Below are 24788 nucleotides of genomic sequence, written 5' to 3'. Positions count from 1 at the left end.
GAAAATGTACATTTGAAGCCAACTTGATGGCAATGAATTTTGCATTTTCATTCAAAATGTCATACAACTTTGTGGAACATGCGTATACACCCTCATTTAGGAGACAGTTTTTTTTATTATTCTGTGTGAGCATGGATGCCAGCTGTTTTACTTCAAAATGTCGTTATGTGAAATGTTGACACTTCTTTTATTCTGATTTCATGCTTCTTTTAGAAATCTAATTCTGTGTGAGATTTAGTTTTACGGCAGCAAAATCCACTAACCATGAAGAATTATAAATTTTTATTATGATTTTTTTAAAGTCAAAATTGCAATCAGAAATACAAGAATACAATTTTGCTATATTCAAATAAAAAATAACAGTAAATAGTAAATTTTCCACATAATAAATATATCCGTAAAGGGCAACTCGAAAAAATCAATTACTCGATTCAATATACTTGCCATAAACAATGGGCGTTTTAATAAAAGGATTAATGAATGAAGAAAACTCTGCTTTATTGCATTTTATTTGTTATAATGATTTTTTTTTCTTGCTTTTTGTCAACTTTTGGAAGTTGAAAAACATATTTTGGATGTTGTCATATGCTATTTCCAATGGGAAGTTTTAATTAAGTTATGATAATTGCTCATAATTACCAATAATTTATGGATTTTTTTCATAGTATTGCTTTTATCCTTATTTCTTTGTCAAACGGCAGGCAGCAGATATTGGATGTTGAGAAGATATGAATAAGGTGAAGTTTGTTTTTTTTTTCTTCAAGAATTCCTAACAGGTTATGAAATATCACTTGTCATAAGACGAGTTTGTACAATCCCATCGAATTCCACCACTTAATTGTATCTTGACAGATACGTATTTCGACCTCAACAGTGAGGCAGTCTTCAGTGTCTCGTACTTGACTCGTACTTGAAGCCGAGTTAAGTACGAGACACTGAAGACGGCCTTGCTGTTGAGGTCGAAATACGTATCTGTCAAGATACAATTAAGTGGTGGAGTTCAATGGTATTGTACAAACTCGTCTTATGACAAGTGACAAGTAAAAAGCTCAAAATAATTTTCTTAAAAAAAAGGTTAAATATGTTCCCAGTAAGTCGAATGTTTTCGTACATTTGGCATCCTTGTATATGCCAGAGCGAAAGCGAGGGGGTGGAATCAATCACAGCGGAAGGATAACAACACATGCTCGCTTTGGTTGGGGTAGCGATTTTCCAGTGAGAGTGAGTGCCAGTGGGTGTGAGTGGCATCAAATTGCACCCTAATCAACGCCGCACGCAGAGGAGAACTTTTCTCAGTTGTACGCTAGACGGAGCTGTTTCATAACCTTTTTCCCGAAGAAGGCTGAACAATCGGTGTGAATCACTACATCCTACATAAGCAGTGAATCTCTTCTGAAAGGAAGAAGGGAAAATGTTCTTACTATCCTGACCCTCGTGAGTGGAATAGAGTGATTGAAGTTGTAGCCTTTGTTGAAGGCTTTTTTAGCGGAATATTAAGGAAAACTGGTGAAATGTAACTAAAAATGTAGTTTACGATTGAAAAGTGGTCGGTTGGATTTATTCCACTCTTGGAAACTTAGTGAAAATTGAATTTTTGCCGTGGATAGATTGGTGGAAAAGAGGAAAATGTTTGTGTACTAGTTTATCGATTTTTTTCTGCTCCTGAAAGTAAGCCTAAAAAGTGGAATACAGAAGTCGCGGCACTGGAATGGTGGATATTGCAAAGTGAAATATAGAGCCTGGATCATTTGGGAACAAACATCCTAAAATGTTGGAACGGAGCATCATCTGATTGAAAAAAAAAATCTAAGGTGAGATAATGGTGTACCCCTTTTTCGGCACCCCGTCCAGGAATGCGCCCCCGAAAATCCACCAGGATATAAATGTATAATAAGATTACGCTATTTCCTCCGTATCCGAGCGAGAACGGCTTCAGAAGTTTCATTCAATGAAAACTGCTTCGTTCACAGCCCGTGCTCATGAGCAGTGGAAGAATGGTTTACTCTCTCACAAACTCACAGTGGCTTCAAAGGAATGCACATCACTTTAGTAAAGGTGAATTTAGTTCTGTGACATATCTCACTCGCGGCTGATTTTGGAGCACATCTTTGGCGGTGCTGTCTATATGCCATTTCGGCGAATGGTTCGCTGCTCTTGGGAAAAGAAGTTCGTGACTTTATAATCTGCATTCTGAATTAGGAGCCATTGAATTAGCAGGGGTTTGGCCTACCTTCTATAATTGTGATACAGTGATCCTTCATATTAATTTTATTCAAATTTTATATCGAATTGTTTCTACATTGGGGAACTATATTATTTTTCATCTCAATTTTTTATTGTAATACGTGCATACCGCTAAATAACAATAAACAGCCCATGCGCTATTCATTCTATTGCATTAGATAGGATAAATATCGAAGCAATACGATTTGAAGAACCGGAAAAGTTATCTTATTTAAATGAGAAAGCGGTAATCAGGAAGTATCGCAAGGTTGCGGGTGATTCTTGATTTTTTTTTCGTATTGGTCGTACCTTGTGGGACTTTACTTTGTATATCATGTTGTAGATATTTGAATATCAAACCAAACCTCAGGACTACATTGACCTTTGTTTTTAAATTTGAAACAACGGAACAAAATGGTTTTCTTCCTCTTCGAACAAAAATTACAAAATCTTTGAGCGAAAAGGCCTTTTAGACTTATATTAAAACACATTTTAATAAAAAAAATATAGTATTGCCACTACATGCATTTATCTTCGATTAACTTCTTTACCTATGCTTAGTTGGTTGATGCACAGAATCAGCCTTAATAGGGATTGATTTCCGATCCAATCGAGGAGATCTTTTGGGTTGGGCAATTCTTCGAAAGCTCAAGGGCATGAGTGTTAATGTGTTTGTCACATAACATATACACATTTATTGAAAAAATGTTTTGGTTCTGACAGCTTTCAATCAATTCAACGATAAATACAGGTAATGGCTCTATTTGTAATGCTTGTAAAAAAGGTGGTATGACAAAATGCGTAAATTTATTTCCCAGAATTCCTATCTTTACCTTACGTAAAACCGCTTTGCAGGATTGGATTATTTAGTTGAAATAATAAATTTTGCAGAAGTTATGGCAGAATGGGAGATTGAGTGAAAATCGCTTATGACGGGAGTTGAATTGAAGTATGCCGGAAAAGCAATTGCTGTGACTGAAATATGAGCTACATCTCGTTAATTTAAATCAAATAAGGACGTTACAAATATTTAATTAAAACTATGCCCTACTGGTCTCCGGAAGGTCTGGGAATCAGTAAATAAAAAAATAAATATAAAACAAAACAAAAAACTTCTCGGATTTGTAAAAGCATGTTTTCCAAAAATTTTTCGAAATTTTGTTTATTGCCTTCTGAAAACGTCGTTTTTGGTTAAAGAAATCCGGGGGGGGGGGACATAATTGTTTTTAAATATTTGTACTAGCCTAAAAACTTTTGCAAACGATGTTTAGCAAGAATCGCTATTTTTAAGCAGAAATCTATTGCAGTATTACACGGCCCTCAAAATTTAGGAAAAGTTGCTTCCTGTATATCTTCCAAATATCAATTAAATAATGCAGTCCCACGCATGTTCGGCCGGGAATAGCGTAAGAAACCCTACATCCAATAAATCATGACCCAACAAACAATTTAAGTTGAATAAGCTAGTTTTTTAGCTGAACAAGCCAAATTATGGCGAAATAAGCTCTTTATCAGCCTCCAATGCTTGTTGGGGATCGTTATAACCAATATGACTAATATTGACCATATCCACATATTCAGAATGTATTCGATTGATTTTAATATTATTGATTCAAACCTTCTAACGTAAGGCGAAACATGAAAATGTTTGTCATTTTTGTTCAATTTCAAATTTTGTACAAGTTTACAACATGAGGATCTGATATCCCATGTAGGTAAACGACTTTTCAATAGCTTTCTTTCGTACTACATAAGATGGTGAAGGAACATCCTGCTAAATCATTTAGCCAGCGTTTACTCATTTGACAATAAACTCAATCCACAATCTGATTTATTTTTTACTAGCAGACCCGACGAACTTTGTTTCGTCTTAAGAACCTTCCCCGGCCCCGAAAACCTTTGCATACAAATTTTCACGTCGATCGGTTCAGTAGTTTCCGAGTCTATAAGGTTCAGACAGACAGAAATTCATTTTTATGTATATAGAAGATTTTTGAGTAATAACTTCCAATGCCATGGTTTTTCTATAATTTCGTCTAACAGTACATTACTCGATGTCTAATATTCAAAGTGTGTGGTCTTTAGTATCATACTTGAGACACAACATGATAATATCTTAATATCATAATCATTTACTATGAGTTAGTTTTACCAGCGCTTTAACTCGATATCTAATGGGATTTGAATCTCGTACTGTTCAACAAAATTGTAGGAAAATGCAGTGCACGAAAAAGATTGCACGTGGAAGGTAATCCATGATCCTAATGGTAGTGACCATATGCCGATAGTCACCACAATTAAAAGTGGCTACCAACAATTTGAGTCAGTAAATGTTTCTTTCAACATTGATTATTGTCTGGCAAACATTTTCATCGGCGTTAATAATTGGTTTTGAATCAACTGATATTCTTCCACTACTGGATGATTGATTCCTTACCGAATTGATTCAAATAGCGCACTGGAAGCTCATAAACGACGCCTTCTAAGTACAGCCATACCTTGATAGTACGTACCCTCGATTGTACGTTCATTTCACATCGATAGTACTTACACTAGTACATATCAAATTAGTATGGAAAAAACTATTTTCAATTTTTTTGATTAGGCCTCTTATTCGGTTCTATTTGATGCCTTGATGCTCTGGACAAAATTTCAGCCAAATCGGCAAACGTTTGGGCGGTGCTAAACTCGTTGGAAGTTTATATGCAAAAATGTATGCAGAAACATTCAAAACAGTTATTTGCAGTTAGACGACACAATTTACGATGAAGAACTATGAATTATTTTATCTGCCAAGGAAGTTCCATTTCAAGAACACGTCCCCATGCTTTAATCCACCTCAAATCAGAGAATATTACTCTGAGGAATAAATTAATTCCATCATAGGAATAGTGTTTCTTAAAATAGACAAGATGTTTGTTTATTTAATTCAGTGTAGCAGCGTTACTAAAATGAGGATAAAATTATTTGGTTAAATATTAATTTTTATTTTGTAATTTTTTTTTTGTAATTTTTTTTCCTTTGGAACAGTAGTTGCTCCCAAGGGTTCTTCCTGGGATACCTTAAAGTTTGTTCGAAAATTCCATACAGGATTTCACTTGATATTCAATTTAGACCTGTGGGCCGAATGAAATTTTATCGGCGGTAGCGTGATAAATCATTTTCGGCCAGCGGTGGTGGTGTGGCTGCGTCACGCCTTGGCGACGGCGTAAGTCGTCGTGTATCAATTTCGTGCATTTCACATTTTTCGGAATTTATTCGGATGTTCCTACAGGAATTTCTCCAAAAGTCCTGCCAGGCATTACTCCGGAAGTTCAGGAATTTCTCCAAAAGTCCTGCCAGGCATTACTCCGGAAGTTCAGGAATTTCTCCGAAAGTTTTTCCAGGAATTCCTCTAGAGGTCCCTTCAGGAATATATCAGCAAGTTCCTCAAGGAATACTTCTGCCAGCTCCTTCAGGAATTCCTATGAAAGCTCCTCCAGGAATCCATCCGGAAGTTTCTCCAGCAATTAATTTGGAAGTTCCTCCAGAAGTACATCCAAGAATTCCTTCAAAAACTCGACGAGGACTCATACTAGTTATCCTTTCAAAAATTCCTCCGAACACCCATCTTAAATTATTGCCAAGTATTTCTACATTAATTCTTTCAAATATACTCAAGACATTCTCCTATTTTCTCAGTAATTTCTTCATCAATTCACTTAGGAATTCCTTTAGAAGTTTCCACTTCTCTTGTCCCAGAACAGAAGTTCCCATGTAAATTCCTTCTGACATTCTCTGCGGAGTAACTCCAGAAATTATCTCTTCATGATTATTATATTATTTATTCAGACTAAGGCCGAAGTGGCTTGTGCTCGGCTCGGTCCATGGTTAAACGTCGCCAGCCACACAGTCTACGGAGGGTCCGCAAGTCATCTTCCACCTGATCGATCCACCTTGCCCGCTGCGCACCTCGCCTTCTTGTGCCCGTCGGATCGTTGTCGAGAATCATTTTCATTGGGTTACTGTCCGACATTATGGCTACGTGCCCGGCCCACCGCAGTCGTCCGATTTTCGATGGATGGCTCTCCCAGCAGCTCATGCAACTCGTTCATTCGCCTCCTCCACGTACCGTCCGCCATCTGCACCCCACCATAGATGGTACGCAGCACTTTTCTTTCTAAAACTCCAAGTACGCGTTGGTCCTCCACGAACATCGTCCAGGTCTCGTGTCCGTAGAGGATTACCGGTCTAATGTGCGTTTTGTTGATTGTCAGTTTGGTGCGACGGCGAACTCGAAGTCGAACTTGCGAAGTCCAAAGTACGTACGATTTCCAGCCACTATGCGTCTTCGAATTTCTCTGCTGGTATCATTTTTGGCAGTCACCCAAGTACACAAATTTTTCTACCACCTCGATTTCGTTACCACCGATACAAACTCGCGGTGGGTGGCTTACATTGTCTTCTCTTGAACCCCTTCCTATCATGTACTTAGTCTTCGACGTGCTGATGACCAGTCGGGATCCGCTCAGCTTCCCTCTTCAGTCTGATGTAGGCTTCCTCCATCTTCTCAAAGTTACGTGCCATAATATCTATGTCGTCGACGACCCCAAACAGCTGGACGGACTTATTGAAAATTGTACCACTCCTGTTAATCCCTGCTCTTCGTATTACTTTCCTCCGAAAAATCGAGTTTTGTCTGTTCCGCGCCGGTATATCGTGCCTCGTTCGCCCTCGTGCGGTGTTGCAGCAATTTCCCCCATGCTGCATTCTTCTCTTCTACTAACTACTCACATTCGCCGACATACCAGTCGTTTCTCTGATCCGGGGGCACCGTGCCAAGTGCAGCGGCTCCTGTGCTACCAATGGCGGATCGAATATCTCTCCAGCCATCTTCAAGAGATGCTGCGCCTAGCTGCTCTTCCGTTGGGAGTGCCACTTCCAGCTGCTGCACGTGTTCTTGGGCTAGTCTACCGTTTTGTAGCCGCCCAATGTTAAGCCGCGGCGTCCGATTTCGACGCGTGTTGTACACCGTCGAGAGTTTTAAGCGCAGGCATACTGCAACGAGGTAGTGGTCGGATTCAATATTCGCACTGCGGTAAGTGCGGACGTTCGTGATGTCGGAGAAGAATTCACCTAGTGGCCTTGTGGATATTTTTGCGGGGAGAGAAGGTGCTTCGGACTACCATTCCGCGGGAGGCTGCGAAGACTATCCGGTCCGATGACCGGTCTATACATTTCATCCCTTCTTACCTGTGCGTTCATGTCACCGATGATGATTTTGACGTCCCGCAGTGGGCATACATCATATGTCTGCTCCAGCTGTGCGTAGAACACTTCTTTCTCGTCATCGAGTCTTCATTCGTGTGGACAGTGCACGTTGATGATGCTATAGTTGAAGAAACGGCTTTCAATCCTCAGCTTGCACATCTTTGCGTTGATTGGCTGCCACCCAATCACACGATGGCCCATCTTACCCAGCACTATGAAGCTGGTTCCCAGCTCGTTATTGGTGCCACAGCTTTGGTAGAAGGTAGCCGATCGATGCCCACTTTTCCGCACTTTCTGTCCTGTCCAGCAAATCTCCTGAAGCGCCACGACGTCGAAGTTGCGGAGATGTAATTCATCGTAGATTATCCTGTCGCAACCTGCGAAGCCTAGCGACTTGCAGTTCTATGTTCCAAGCTTCCAATCGGGATCCTTTAGAGTAGAGTGGGGCAAGAGTACGCACTTAGTTTTCAATCGATCATGTGGCCCTTATGAAGCAAGCTTCTGCATATCAAATCAGTGTCGATGATTCATATACTCTTCCTTTATGTTACCCAGTGGAAAAAATATTGAAATTATTGAGATTCGTTTTGGTAGAACCCTTTTTGCAAGACAAGTGAAAAACGCACTCTTACCCCACCGGTGGGGTAAAAGTGCGCATCGGGTGGGGTAAGAGTACGCATTTATCCAATCATGTGCTTTAAGTATATATTAACACAAATAAGAGTTAATAACATTTTTCTGATGTTTAATGAGCATATATTAGGGAATGTTTAAAGATTACATAACTCTTAAAGGGGAGGGGGTCCTAAAAATGTGCACTTTCATACGAAAAACCATTGTTTTTTATATATACAAAAAACTACAGAGGTAAAAATATATATCAGGTTTCGCGTGGCGTATACAAAGGCATTTTCCTTAAAGAAAGTCCACTAATCACGTAACGTAAAATTTGACTATTTCATCACCCCTCCCCCCCTATCTTACAATATTTGTATGAATCCTCTAAAAATTATATGGATCGTCACACGTCTCACAACCCCTCCCAGCTAAACGTTGCGTAATTTATGAATGTTTCTTTTGATTAAATGAAATTATCATTTAGATGAAATTGTGTTTTCGTACTATGTTTAGGTGTACAACAAGTCCTAATACAATTTCATTATTTCACTTCAGTGCTTTGTTAGCTAAGTCCTTTCTAACACCAAATTACTTCAACTTATCCTAAAAACTTGTGATAATTTCAAATTCTGTCCCTTTTTTCTTAGTTGTGGATCTTCACGCTTTGGAAGAAGTCTTTTTTCGGCCGGAGATACGGGTTTGACATCATAACTTGAAGATTCATATGCGTACTCTTGCCCCACCGGTTCCTGCGTACTTTTACCCCACAGTCCCAAAAATTATTCAAGTAATGGTTTTGACTACTTGGAAAACCAACCGGATTGGTGTTCTGTACCATAAAGTACTCTATACAATAGGTTATCGAAATGGTATAATGTTCACATGATTGAACGTATATATGGTAATGAAATACTAGTTGCGGAAATCCAATTATTTTTAGCAAAAAGACCAAATAGTTATCTAACTCCATATCTCCCTTGTTGTTTATTCAAATCGTTTACAATTACACATGATAATAGTTGGCCAGAATACCTGTCAAACTGATGCAGTGCTGCTAGTTTATCTTTTTTTATTACTTCAAAAAATCAAAAACGTACTCTTACCCCACGCGCACTCTTGCCCCACTCTACTCTATTCGTCGCCTAGGTCTTTGCCGATTATATCGAGTCGCATTATCTCTTATATTGTTCGTAATTATTGGTATTCCAGGCGGCTTATTGGGCCTGCGCAAACCTCCTGTCTCGTCGGAAGGCCGTTGTGGCATGGCTGTTTAGCGTCCCACCTAACACCAGGACTTGGGCTTGTGCGCTTTGAGCGGCACACGGTCGCTTTGGTGGGGCCTACTTGCGAATACATGCAGCTTTTTATAGGAATTTAACAGTGCCCGCTGTCAAACCCCACCACATCCTAGGCAAGCCCCACAACTCGCCGATGGCCTGGGGAGGCATCGTTAAGCCCTTGGACATAGTCCCTGCTGCCCGTAATGATCTCTTCATGAACTACGAGGTCTTTTCAGCAATTCCTTTTGAATTTCTCCACAAACTAACGTGGAAACCCTCGATAGCCACCTCCTACTCACTTTCCATAATTCCTCCAAGAACTCTCCAGAAAAATTGCTAAGGTATTTTTTTCTTCGGGAATTATTCCGGAAATTCCTTGAGAACTACGTCTGTAAATTTATCTGGCTATTTCTCCGGATATTATTCCGAATAGTCGTCAAAACTCTTTGGGGACAACCTGCAAAAATTCCCATTGACATTCGTCTGGAAATTATTTAGGAAATTTCCCCGGATGATCCTGCTGGAATTCTCAAAATTTCTGCGGGTTCTTCGTCTGAAATTTCTACAAATGATTTTCCGAGAGTTTTTTTTTTCAGGAAGTCGCAGCAATATTTTAAAACAGTAGCCCCGGTAATTCTTCTAGAAGCTCTCCCACTTTTGCTTTCAGAAACTCTTTCATGAATTCTCTCAAAAACTCCGTCAGCATTTCCCTGAAAATTACTTCAAGAAATCCTCCAGAAACATTTTTATAAGTTCCCCCGGAATTCGTTTCCCACAATTCCCACAGAAATTTTTCAAGCTTTTCTGCAGAAAATTTCTTTTAGAACTGCTCCGGGAAGTTCCTTTTTCAGGAAAAAAAAACGCGGTTGGGAGTTACCTGTCAAGGCCTTGACTAAGACACTGCAATTCTGCTTAGAAAAATTAGCAAAATAGTTCGTCACTACCTATCGTGACGTGATATACAATTGACTATCGGATATACAATTTTAACCGTCTAAGTTGATTTTAGTACCTTCCATTTAATTCCACTACGTTTTGTTATCTTTGCAGATACGTATTTCGACCTCAACTGTGAGGTCGTCTTCAGTGTCTTACTTGACTCGACTTAAACGGTTAAAATTGTATATCCGACAGACATCTCCGGTAGTGCCAACACTTAGATATCGGAATAGTTGGCTACCTTGATTCCTTTCCACACATGATGGCAACTATTTCCGCTTGAAAGACAGTGCAGTGTTTACCCAGTGAGTGGGACTATTCCAATCTCAGCTCACGTTAATAGACGCCTGTATCTTCGAGGGGGAGCCATCAGTGTAACAAACAATGCTCTACGACATATTTCTCCCCAAATAGTCAGAAGTCCATTAACCCCGCGAGGAGAATTGGATTGAAAATGTCCTATAAGGAAAACTGCTATCATGTGTCAGATCACTTGGAGTAAGAAGAATTTTGCCCCAATCAACCATTGGCGGTTACAACGAAGTGTGTGTCGTACTGCGGTTTACAGGATTCTCTTCCATAAAACCGATTACCCATAATCACTAAATACAAGAAAATGCTTCTTGTTTTGAGAACTTCGAGAGCAGCCGTGGGAGTTGAGGAGAAAGCACCAGCCACTGCCATTAGGCACATCCTTTAAAGATGGCCTTATTTAGACTGAATTGTCCTAACTTCACCATTTTGCCATCACACTAGACATCCATAAGCCAGAATTGGTCGTACAACTGTTGTGTAAATCCATTTGATATATTTGGGTTTAAGACCCCAAGTTTTACCAAAAGTCATACACGCCACACACGCTTTTCTGATTCTTATCTCAATGTTAGGAGTCCAGGGAAGCTTTGAATCAAGAATTAGATCAAGAGGTCCACGGTTCGAGGCGCAGAGTAGATAAAGAAATTTTTTTTCAAGGCGGGTTGCTAATTCCATGTTGCCGATGATCTGTCGCTGTTGGAAACTCACTTCCCAGACAACCAGAATGCATGCATAATAAAATTGTTTTTCTGTTATGCGATGCCTATGCACACAAATTTCATCGCTTATCAGTCGCGAAAACGCTTTTTGCGTACAAAAGTGGAGGCGATATATGTGTATTTCTTATCCGACGTTGAACGGCAGTGTATGCGATACGCACGATTTTTATGCGAGTTTGTTCGTTATACATTGCGATGTAGTTTGTGATAACAAACTCTGTTTGACAGATAATCCGATTTCGTTTGAGTTTGTTTGCAGGAATATGCGATGTCAACATATGAAGCTGGAATAAACTCGCAAAATAGCCTACTATGCGGGAAAGTTTATAAATAAACTGATGAGCTTCGCACCACAATGCGATTTTGATGAAATTTGGATCGGTAAACGATTTTAATCGTACATTCTTATGCGATGTGTGGTTGTCTGGGTTTAAATTGAGCCTGATAAAAAAAAACATGATAAATAAATTGAACCATTAGGCAGAGTTCTAGAAAAACCTTCGCACTAGAAGTCCACCATACAACACATTTTGAAATTTAGCTTTTGGAATGAGTTATTAACAAACTACTGAATGATCGAACGCAAATTACTAAATGATCGATAACATCTTTGCTGGTATCAATGACAAAGTGGTAGATAATAGTCTAAAGAAGCTATTAACGACTAATGCTTCTATTATGTGGAGTAAAATTTATGCATTTAGACGACATTTCTATGAGAAAGTCTGAAAAATCAACAAATTTCGTTTGATGCACCTCTAAATTTCAATGGATTTGGCTGAAAATTGGTCAATAGACTCTATTTAAGATACTCATTGGAATAGAGGGGTGGAGCTTTGAATCTGGAACACTTTTAAAAATGGTGAATAGGTCTTCTTCTTCTTCTTTCTTGTTCGATGTGACAGCTGTCACATCTGTTTATGGCACTGCTAGGGGGCCGTACACATATTACGTAAGCACTTTTGGGGGGGAGGGGGGGTCGGTCAATCTCTTACGGTCCATATAAATAAAAATTCATTTGTATGGAAAAAATCTTACATGGGGGGAGGGGGGGTCGAAAAACCCAGAAAAATTGCTTACGTAATAAGTGTACGACCCCTAGGTAGCTATAACGCCAGTCAGTTTATGTTTATGTCACATTATGGAACGGTTGTTGTCTATGATTTAGGTTTAAAGTCTTTATACTTGGAGTTTGATATCTTTAAGAAAATTAATTAGCCTTTCCAGATTTGTAACATCTTTGGTGAACAGGTCTACTGAGTTTTACATTGATTTCAGAGCCAAAAAGATGAAATGGATGAATACCATTAAGGCTACGTGAAAACAACAACAGATGTTTTATTCGGATTTACCAAAAGGCCATATTGGCGACATCTACTTTCAACTACCTGTAGAGCGTTATGCATCAGGTCGAATAAAGTACTAATACACAAACCGACTATCAATATTAGATAGATATCGGCAAATCCATAGGTAGAAAAACCACCATTATTGAGTGATCTCAATAGCGTATCTGCAACAAGATTCCACAAAAGTGGAGATAATACTCTCTCTTGAGGGCATCTGAAGACAATTAATTTCCTAATCGATGCATGACGTAATGTCGGTTTTTAAGCATCTGATATATCCATTTGGTTATTATATTAGACCGAAAGACACGTTGTCGAAAGCACCCTCAATATCTAAGAAAGCACCCAAGCACGATTACTTTCTCGATATCGAAAACAACCATGTGTAGAAAACTCACGGTGAATTTTCCAGATTTGTAAGCATGTTGATTAGCATGCATGTTTGCATGTTTGCCAAACAGTCATCACGAATGTAATGATCGATAATACGTTCTAAGCATTTCAGAAGAAATGAGGTCAGACTGATGGGTCTAAAACTCTTTGCTTCTTCATACGAAGCACGTCCTCTTTTTGGGATAAACTTTACAGTGAAATCCCGCCAGGATATGGGAATATATCCAGTAGCAAATTTGTATACTAAAAGCTTTTTCAAAACATATATGATATGCTAAAAACCTCTCTGAAGTAGAACGGGATAAATCCCATTCATCATCCCCTGGAGATTTGTATGGAGCGAAACTGTTAAGTTCCCATTTTATCGATTCAGTTGTAATAATTCTACGAGCTTGAGCCCATTCAGCCCAAGACCCATAGCTACTAGCTATTCTTCATCAAAAGAAGTGTAGTCACCTTTTCGCTTGCAAATTTCGCCAACTTGGAAATCCTTGGATCTCACAAGAATCAACTCATTCTACACTGCTTCTTGAGCATGACCAAATCGGAATTCCACCAAGAAGTTCTTGAGTTGTTTTTACAGAGTGCAAAGGACAAGCTTCTTCGAAAGCTTCCACGATGTGCAACGTTGTAGTATCAACTGCATCATGATATCCATGAAATATGGTAGAGAGCAACTCAGTATAAAGATCCCAGTTGGTTGAACGAGGATTTCTTAAACGCAAGGTCTGCCAAGTAACATTCAATAGTAACATATCAAAATAGATGTAGCGATGGTCAAATATAGATTCTTCTTCTGACACATGCCAATTCATCAACTCGTGACTGATTCTGTTGGGGCAAGCCCAAGTAACATTTTAAGTTTTATAACACTCTTGAAAACCATAATTTACTCTTCAAGAGTATTATAAAACCAAAATAAAACCAAAATGTTACTGGGGAGGGGTATGTCTAATACATCTGCTCTATTAGATGTCATAAAAGTTGGGTGATTGCCTATGTTAAGTAAAACAAGTTTGGTACTACTTAAGTATTCCAACAAGCTGGAGCCTCTCAGATTGATAATCGAGCTACCCCAGATGATGTGATGAGCATTAGTATCACTGCCGACAATTAGTGGAAGGCTTTTTGAAGTTCAATATAGGACAACTCGTTTGAAAGCATCCGTAGGGGATGGATCATCATGTGGTAAATAAATCGAACAAACGACGTATTTCCTGACAGGAGTTGTTAGTTCAGGGATGAGTGTAGCAGTGATAGCGGTGTTAACAAGAACACATATCGTGACATTGATCGAGAGTTTGTCATTCCGTTAGTAAAATTTGAAAGTTTTTAAATTATTTGAATTTTCTCAATAAAGTTGTCTAATGAGTTTTTCATTTTTTTTGAGCACTCGTATACAAACGGATTTTTTGTATTCCGTGGAGCGGATCAGAATGGTATATAATAATTGGCAATTCTGTTTAATTCATTGCATCTATCATTTAGGAGATTATTATGCACTATACATCGAATCGGTATCACCATCCCATCTCCGAATTTGACACTCGCAAACTGAAAAAAAAATGTGCGAGGACATGCTCTAAATATAGGTTTTCATTCTTACCCCCAACAAAGCGACATCCTTGCGGTAAAAGCGAACTCAACCATTGAATGGAAAGAAAAAAGTCCACCACTAATCCATTCTGCGATATTTTTACTCCCTCCAACTATACTTACGGAGCGAGCACACTAAGTCCCCCTCATCATCATCATCATCATCATCACTATCGCCCGGCCATCTTCGGAGCGCAATCTATTCCGCCATGGCCAAAGCCGCAGAAGGCACACAGGCGGGCAAATAATTTCCCCCAATAATTTTAATGAGTTTGGGTCGGCGATGCGATGGTGGCGTGTCCTCCGCTTCGCAGCAGGGAATCGTCACAGCTCGCGGCTAAATGCCTTAGAAAGCGAGTGTGCCCTCGATAATTATGATTGTCCTTCCGAGCATCCAGTATAGAAATGACTTCCTTTCTGTCTCTCCACTAAAAGCTCGGACTGGAGAAAATCGATACAGTGAATAAAAAAAGAAGCCGAGATTAATTCACCTTGGGGCGAGGAAGATTTTATTTCTTTTCGGTACTGTACCCAACCATTATGTTTGTGTAAGATATGACATGAATCTTGTCAAGCTTTGATTAGAACTTCGGTCATTTTAGCTTTGGAAATCGATAGCATCCCGAGCAAAGCACGAGAGCAAATCAATAACTTGTTTTGATGTTATGAAATCGCCGATTATGATTACTTAATTTGATATTTTTTTGGTCGTTTTAACGGTTAAAATAACAAAACGTATAGCTGAAAAATCTTACTGTGACATCGAATCGACAACTATTCCTGCAATCGATGAAAGCAAATCGAAAACTAATTATGATAAGGGTTTCGATAACAAAACAAGTACACAGTTTGATGTCAGATCATACAATTTAGAAATCTACAACAAACCCGGGTAGACGAAAATTGCTCATTAACAGTAAAACATGATATTGATAACAAAATATAATATTAACTTGATTGAAATAAGAGTAAAAACAACAAGCTAAAATAACAAAAAATTGCACCGACATATCATAAAAATATCAGATTTTGCTATTAACAAGAACTTATTAATATTTTGAGCCATTAGTTTGTTCTTGTTAATAGCAAAATCTGATATTTTTATGATATTTTGGTGCAATTTTTTGTTATTTTCGCTTATTATTTTTACTCTTATTTCAAACAAGTTAATATCATGTTTTGTTATCAATATCACGGCTTCTACCCGGGAAATGAAATTAATCATGATGATTCATATTTGAAAACAAATTATGACTTCAATTTGATGTCAAAATATGTTTTTTTTTGCTCTCATTACGTTTTCAGACTTTGCTCGGGATACCATTGGAGTGCAATAGCGATATCATTTGTGTCCCTATTAGAACTTAATATATTCAACTTCATGAAGCTACTATGGTTCGATTTTTGACAAACATCGCATGATTATTCAAGTTGTACAATGACATAATCAGACTACTACTTCAACGACCAATTCAGTTGATTCAAAAGTATGAGATTGCTAATGTCGTTCCTGTTCGCGTGACTAACATCTAGGTTACTTACATAGATCTGGCAGCCAAAGTACCTGTACCGGTACAGGTGTAAAACCGATGTTGGTTATGAAACCAAACAGGCACTACAACATGATGCATAAATTGTGGTCAACTAAAGCTTGTTTAAGCATAATTTGGCAAAATAATTTAAATGACAACAGCGCCACTAGTGTTCTAGTATTTATGCTTCTACTACTTATTCATTCGAATGTCATAAAGAGTGCAAACTATCTGTAGAAAAAAAAATATTTAGCTTTATCATATTGACGCTAAAAGTGCCTCATGGTTGAAAATCGGACTCACTTCTGTATGATACATTATTTTACTCATTCAAAACATGTTTAGATTTGAAATAATTGATCAATTTGTAGAATGTACATAAATATTGAGTGACCAATGTTCAACCGAATATTGAGAGCTAGTGAGCTGACTATGAATTTATCGAAATTAATTTATTGGCTTTTTTCGGTGATAATTATCACCGAAAAAAGCCAATAACTTAATTTCGATAAAGTCACGCGGTGATCAAAGCTTTCCTAATTATGACTATGAATTTGCCTGGTAGAAAGGTGGACTTCCCCAAATAATTTTAATTATTTTACACTCTAGTCCCCCTATTTAATCGTTATTCCGTTTTAATACCGTCGTGATGTCACTGGTCTACGGGAGCTGGACTACGGGACTAACCGAGGTTAGACTGCCGTCAATGCTGCCTTTGACCACATGTATTTCGGTACCTTGGATTCAAACAGCATAGGTGTTTAGAGACCGCATATTGTTGTAATGTATATACGCCACGATCGTCTTAAGATGAGTTCCTTTCCGCACATTATATTATTTCTGGACATTCGACAGATACTGACAGCCTTGATCGATCCTCAACTTCAATATCATTATGCGGAACGTATTTGATACCATCATCGCCTCGTACTATCGAAGCTTGCCAACAAACATCTGAATGAATTTGCTCTAAGGGTCTTGTTGTTCGTTCACGGGTTCCATTGAATGGATCAGGACACTGCTTCGCTTGAACACACACACGTCACAAAACCTCAAATTTTCTGGCCTTTATCAGATCATTGCGCTTGGTTGGCTCAGGTATTCTGATCTCCGATGCCACAAATTGTTCGAGCTTGATGCGCTTACGTTCGCAGAATGTTTTGTCAAATCTACTTCCAGTTCGTAAAGTCCATCCTTCATCTTCGCGATTGCTATCAATTGCCCTTCTTTCTTAAGCACTGCTTCTGGACCGGAGAACATCTCCTCCACGCCTGTATTAGCAAGCTTCTTGATCTACATGGGATTGTCTCGCAGCTCCGAGACCAAAACTGCCAGAGAAACTTTGAAAGCGAAGATTTAGGGTACGATAACTGGATGCAGCAATCGAGGAATAGCACTTCACATGAAAGACGAGTTTCAAAGCAAACCTCGATTGCTGCATCCAGTTATCGTACCCGAAATCTTCGTTACAAAGTTTCTCCGTCTTTAGCCACGATGATGACCACTACTTGCCTCATTTCCTTACACGCCGAAAACATGTTGTGCCGGTTCACCAGGTGGCCGCTCGCACCAGAATCAAGCTTGAAGGTTATCTTGTTCGCGCTAGCTTTCTTGTTTGACCGATCTGCCATAAAAACCACTGCGATTTTAGTCCCGAAAACATCGCAGTCCCAGTCCCAGTCCCAAAACAGTCCCATTCCCCCGAATTGGTCACCTCCTATATTTTGGGATTTTGAATAAAGTCGTTTGATATATGTGTTTGACCGGGTTATTGCATAAAGATTAACTGGTTTCTTCTTTTAATGCTATGTTATGTCTTTTATTATAGGCTGTTATGTCTTTTATTATATTTTCATGCGTGTTCGGTTTTTCACGGATACAAAGGCCTTAACTCGTTGAATAGAAAAAAATGGATAATATTATTTTTGAAATTACGTATGTTACTCATTGCTCACGGCCGGTAAGTAATTTGGCATAAGTTTATTTGGCATAACAGTCATTTGGCAAAATGGACATTTGGCGTAATTGTGAACAGCGTCATATGGTATAATGGGCATTTGTCATATTTTTTTATGTTCAATTAGTTCAATTCAATTATGACCGGATTAAGGCAATGGTGGATGTGATTCTTTCCTTCTTTAAAAGTAGACATTTGTCCTGATTAAGGTAATCAATGGTGAATGTGATCCTTTCTTAAATAGTATGCATTTGTCCATATTAAAGCAATATTGGATATGATCCCTTCTTTAATAGTGGATTAAGGCAATTTAGTGGAAGTGATTCCTTCTTTAAAAGTAAGAGTTTGCCCGGATTAAGGCAATAGTGGATATGATTCCTTCTTCAGAAGTAGACATTTGCCTAGGATACGGCAATGATGAATGTGATCTCTTCTTTGGAAGTTTGTCGAGTTTGTCCGGAATAACTCACTTGTAGATATAGTTCCTTTAATTAAAGTAAACAGCTGTCTAGTATGAGATAAAGTAATATTATTCTTTCACAGAAAGTATGCATTTGCTTGGTAAGAAATGATATCATCTTTTTATAACAGTTTCCAAGACAAAGGAAGATATGATTCAATTTCCGAAATGAATTCTGCGTCCGGAATGAGGTGAAAAGTTTTTTATTGGTTTTAGGTAAATATGAATGTATTTTTTTGATGAATGGTATCCATCTGTCCGAAAGTTGTCTAGTATGTTAAATAATCTATTTTAAGAAAATAAATTATACCGAAAAACCCTTCATTACTGAACAGAGAATCAATATTCGAGCACCGCCTAACAATATACCCTTTGTCGTCAACAGAGTTTGTTACTGACAAACGCACCTAGCGACAAACCTTTATTAGAACCCAATCACAATATGGCAAAAATCCTTTGCCTTGCATGCTCTGATATTTCCGAGAATACGATGCTAATTTTGTAATTATTTGAAAGCATAAAACCGAAATTTGCTCTAGAAATAATGCAAAATAACGGGATGAAAAGTTAACAACAAGATTGTCTTCTTTTTTGCTGCTGACAAAAATTTTCGGATCTTTGTCATTATTATATCTGACAAAAACAAAGCTTTGTCGATGGTTCTCTTTTGTCGCTTGTTTCGCAAGCGCATTTCAGAAAAATTGATTCCTTGTTACTGAATCATGACAAATCCCCGTTATGCAAATTACCTTCACTTTTTTCACAGTTCAAAGAGATGCCTAATGTTATTAACCTTCATGCCTTATTGCCCAGACCTATGATTTATTTTTCTATTCTTCAGCCACCAATAATCGGAATTTCCAGTTTTACTATTTATATTCTGGAGAATGGCTTTTTTGCATTCATTCTATTCTGACACTTGGGTTTCCGGCAAAAATCATTTCTGGCAAATTTATTCTCACTTGTCACTTAATAAACTCACCACCACTTAATTGTATCTTTACAGATACGTATTTCGACCTCATCAGTAAGGCTGTCTTCAGTGTCTCGTACTTGACTCGACTTTTATTAACAAATGTTAACAAATTTTAACAAATATTAACAAATATTAACAAATGTTAACAAATTTTAACAAATATTAACAAATTTATTCTGCCTAATGGTTTTCTGACAAATGTCATACAATCGAATTAATTGTATATGGCTCTCATCCTCGTCTATTACTGGAGTTGGAGGAGTTCCAGCATTGTTCTAGGATCGACATATTTGAGTGCGTCGTAGCAGTGCTTGCATCGAAAAATACCACGCTTCGTAGTGTGTGTTTGTCAGATTCTCAACTGGTGCCCACTACATCTTCAAAAAGCTTCCGGTAAAACAGTGAACTTCTAGCTTGAGTTATGATTTCAGTATCGGCTTCTGTGTTCAAAGTTCAAAACTAAGAACACTGTAGAGAATAAGGCTTGATCAATAAATGCAACATTATTCAAATTGATACATCATTTTGTTCAACAATAAAAAATATGTAAATCCGCCACTCTATGATATTTTCGGTGTTTGCATCACAATTTCCAAACATTTGACTAACTGCATCGTGGTAGGCGTGGTTAAGTATAACAAACAACACATCACAATTGCCAACGCCATACTGTATAAAAGGCGGGTGTCAACGTGGCAAGAGGTCATTCTTACAACGGATGGCATGACGAACGCATCAAATTAGAAAAAAAAGGAGAAGATGAAGAACAAATTCTCAAGAATCCAAAATTAAAAGAGGAGCAAGACTTATCAAGAGACTCCAAACCTCTTCTAATATGATGGACTCATCGTTTGGATTGGGAACCCCTAAGAAGCATTTTGTGAATCAAGAACTAGACATCACGACAAACACCAAGGCTAATTTTCTGTTCAGAATGCATCTCTGCAAAGAGAAACAGATTAAAAAATGTGTTTGTCAAGCCGAGTCAAAATCTAGCTATTAGAGCAAGCCGGAAAAAAAACTCTCGGCAAGCAAATTTTCTAAGGCAACACGCAGAACCAATTTTTTTTTCAGGTGGCGCCTACGTAGTTTTTATTTGTTCAGGATTCTTGTCAATCTTGTCCGATGAACGAAATAAACGAGCAGCTCTCGTCACATGAGCCAAAATGTCATATCAAGAATTCTCGCTTTACTTTTTTAAAAAAAACCTAAGTTACATATTTTTCATTAAATGATTTATATGTACGCACTATCTTTGCTATCATAGAACACAAGTAGTGGTAACGTTTTTTGTTAAGAAAATTATTTTTAGCTTTTTAGTGGAATGTCTTCACTTGTCATAATACGAGTTTGTACAATCCCATACGTATTTCGACCTCAACAGTAAGGTCGTCTTCAGTGTTTCGTACTTGACTCGAAGTCGAGGTAAGTACGAGACACTGAAGACGACCTTACTGTTGAGGTCGAAATACGTATCTGTCAAGGTACAATTAAGTGGTGGAATTAAATGGGATTGTTCAAACTCGTCTTATGACAAGTGAACGTTTTTTGGTTGAATTTTTAATAAATTTGCTCGTTTCATTCATAAAACTAAGTACATAAAACTAGTACAAAAAAATCATAATTATGGCCGCATTTGACCCAGTGACATTTCCGATAGGTATCTGCAAACCAATAACTTCTCCGAGTGCAGTGAAGGACAAAGGCAGAATCCGTTGGATGATGGCATCCGTCTAATGGCTTTGATAAATAGGAGCATCTGAATTCCAATCACTAAATATTTGCTTTGCTAAAATTTTTGCTTGGATCAGAATGGAAATCATTGTTCCTTAAGGTACACCGGGGCAAGTTGAAACGGTTTTTTTTAAGTTGAACTTTGAAGTGCTGTAAAAAAAATCACCCTTTGATAAATTTTGAATCCGTTTGCGGTGTTTGCTAGTTCGGGCCAAAAATTATACATAAAAAATAAGCAACCTTACAAAACTTCTTTATAAATATTTTGCATACTAAAATTATGTTTTTGATGCTCCGTTTCAACTTGCCCCGCATATCGGGGTAAGTTGAAACACTGCGCTGTATATAGACATAAGCTAACTGTACCGTATCAAAAACAAAATATATGTTCTCAGTGTGACTCAAGATGCACGAGGTTGTAAAGGTGACTATACTGCCAAGATTCGCATAAGAGTCCTATGTATATTTTTGACGATTTTGCTTAAATTAGCTTAAAATTGTCTCCTAAAACCCTGATAAAATAGTAGGCTTTGTTCTAGAAATTTGAAAATCAAATCCCACTTGTCTCATCTTGATATTTACTCGCATAAAAGTCACATTCCAGATTTTGATACTCTATACTCTTTTCTTTGATTAATTCGGCTGTGGCTTCTTCATAAATTCACATTAATTAACCAGCGTATCTCTCATAGACTCTCGATTGGATAAAGGGGGGCTGGGGAAGTCAAAGAACTCCACCTAAATGTTTACATGCTCTATGCGAAATGTTTACATGCTCTATGATTCATTTTTTGAGAGCCAGTGCTCACAGCAAGGCAAAGTAGATTAAGAATCTCAAAACTAGACCGTGCAGCTTAAACATGGCCCCTTTTTATTCTATTCTTCAGTGGAGATTGTAGGAGGGTTGCATTCACGACGGAATGGGCAGAAATTTATTAAATTAATTTTCAGAGTTCAAGGTCCAAATTTCTATTAATTTTTGTTTTCCGAATGCATTTACGGACCATGTTGAATTCTGGAAATTTTGATTGCGAGGGTGACGTTTTGAATCGTTGTTTCAACTTGCCCCGCACCACGCATTTCTATTTGCCCCGATGGGTTAAAAATGCGAAGCAATATCAAACTATCTAAATACAAAAATTAAAACGTATCTTCCATCGATTTTTCATAATCATTATGTTTATTCAACATTGAATGCTTACCTACCGTGAAAATTTGATGAAAAAACACTTCCAAACATTATTTTGGGACTTGTTTCATTGGCACGTCAAAAAGTTGTTTCGAATTTTGCAAAGAGCGAAAAATAAACAATGGTAGGGATGGCTTTTAGCAGCTGCAATCTTACGGATATAGCAGTCAGAAGGTGCGCTTAGGAGAGTAATTTGTTGAAAAAAATAATCAGGGCATTCGGTCATTGCTGATCTAAATTACAGCTTCCGTTTCAACTTACCCCGCATTTCAACTTGCCCCGGTGTACCTTATAGAATTTTCTTTATTTCGAAAAACAATAATAAAATCCAAATCTTGAGGTCTTCAGTTAGATTTTTTTTCTTGACCTCCTTGCTTCCAATGGTGATCCCGACCACTTCAGAGTTGGATTTTGTTGACCCAAAAAGCATAAAACCACTCTACTCTAGAGTGGGATTTTTTTTAATCCGAATCGGACCGATGCGAGTCCGACCCTAAATCAACCTACTCCAGGGTCGAATCTTAGATCTAGTAGTCCGTGACCAATTAAAAAAAATTGATTTTTGTTTACATAAGTTTTCTTAACCTTCCAGAAATTCGGTAAAAATTTATTTGTTTCTGCATTCACTGGTTTTTTATCAATCAAACATGGGTTGCAGGTGCTTAAAGAAAATGTAAAAAAAATATTTCAATTGTAGATTTTAATCTCTTATCCCGTCACGTTTTTTGTTTGTTTTTAAAATCGGAAGTCCGTGTATATGTTTAATCTCGCTTGTCACTAGCATACTCTATTGTACGTCAATGCATTGTGAACTGATAGGATTCCTGATTCTGATGATTCAGCAGGAACTCTGCAAGTTTTCTTAGTTACATATGTTGCAACTAGTCTAAAATTATCGCAAAATCTCAAAAATGCTTAGAAGCTTTTTTTTTTTTGTCTTTATTATCGAGACTTTCAGCCCGAGGCTGGCTCGTCTCGTGCTTAGAAGCTGAATCGACTGTTTTTTAAGCATCTTTAGTCTTTTAAACCTTTTATTATAACTTATATTAGGCGAAATTGTTCTTGTTGCACATAATGTTTTCCCTAGTAAGGGGCGCCCAATAAAGATTTGGCAAATGGCGCTCGGAATCCACGCTATGGAGGAATATTTTGCCTCTAACGCCTCAGATTACATATTTAAAGCAATAGTTAGTAAAACATATTTTTATGGACATTCAAGTGCTCTAAGTTCGCCATTCCTCGTGAATTAAAGATAGCTACTGGAAAAAAAATTGGCGAAAAATTTTACAAATGAAGTCCAATGATGTTTTACAACACTGCCATTGTCATTGAAAAAATGTTAAACCTCAATATCGCTTGCACCTATCGGTTTATCCTCAATTGTATGGTCTGAAATGGATTTGTTAAATCTTTCTCTCATTATCACTCGTACACTCAACACATCTCCCAGATATATCCTTAGTGCATCGACCTTTCTAACTAAAAACACTTTGAAAATATGAGATCCAAAACATCGGTTTTGTATGATTTGCCGCAGACCATAATACATATGAACATATTTTGGTGTATCATTCGTTTTAAAATGAAGGTTCAAACGGCTGTAAAGTTGCAATTATTTATTCTTGCTTGCTTTACGCACCCGATATGATTCAAAATTTCAAAAAAAATTATCCATTTCGTGACTTCTCAATAGATTGGATGCCAAAAAGGACAATTCCATTGAATTCGGTCATTCTATCCCCCAGACCCCAGAGTTCAAAATCAATCCTGTTAGCATCAGGCATCCAACAGTGCGTTTCGGCATTTTCTTGGAATCCCTAACTCTGACTGATGGCAGCAAAGTAGAACATGTGTATCGGATATGGAAAATTTTCGCCGAAAGGTTTATATTCCGGAAAGTGAGATAAATTGGATTGGATGCCTCATAGACACGTCAAAGAAGTGACCTGTAAGTGACTTATCGAGAATTTACCTCGGCTCGTACAAAACAAATGTGGCAAATGGGATCCAATCGCGTGCAGTCGGCTGTATAAAAACCATTTCTTTTGCTATTCGGAAAATTCATCTCAATAATCACAAAGATAACAATAAGAACGAAGTATGATTATTTCTTTCGTGGAAAATGCCTTTCTTGTGTTTTGAATTCTACTATGGCGACACTCTCCCTATTATGAGAAAGAAAATTAGCTGGCGAGCACCAGCGACCAAAGTCCGTCTCTCACAATACATCTTTTAGCAGCAACTTCGCTTCTGGCAAC

The 24788-nt window shown here is 37.9% G+C and overlaps 1 protein-coding gene across 1 annotated transcript in view; it reads left to right on the top strand.

Moving 5' to 3' along the window:
* LOC134227158 (uncharacterized) overlaps positions 1-24788 on the top strand; it is a 331462-nt gene that overhangs the window by 156 nt on the left and 306518 nt on the right. The gene's annotated exons all lie outside the window — the stretch shown is intronic.

The sequence above is a fragment of the Armigeres subalbatus genome, chromosome 3 (assembly GCF_024139115.2).
Source record: "Armigeres subalbatus isolate Guangzhou_Male chromosome 3, GZ_Asu_2, whole genome shotgun sequence".
NCBI classification, from domain to species: Eukaryota; Metazoa; Arthropoda; class Insecta; order Diptera; family Culicidae; genus Armigeres; species Armigeres subalbatus.
This window is presented reverse-complemented; position numbering and strand designations above follow the sequence as displayed.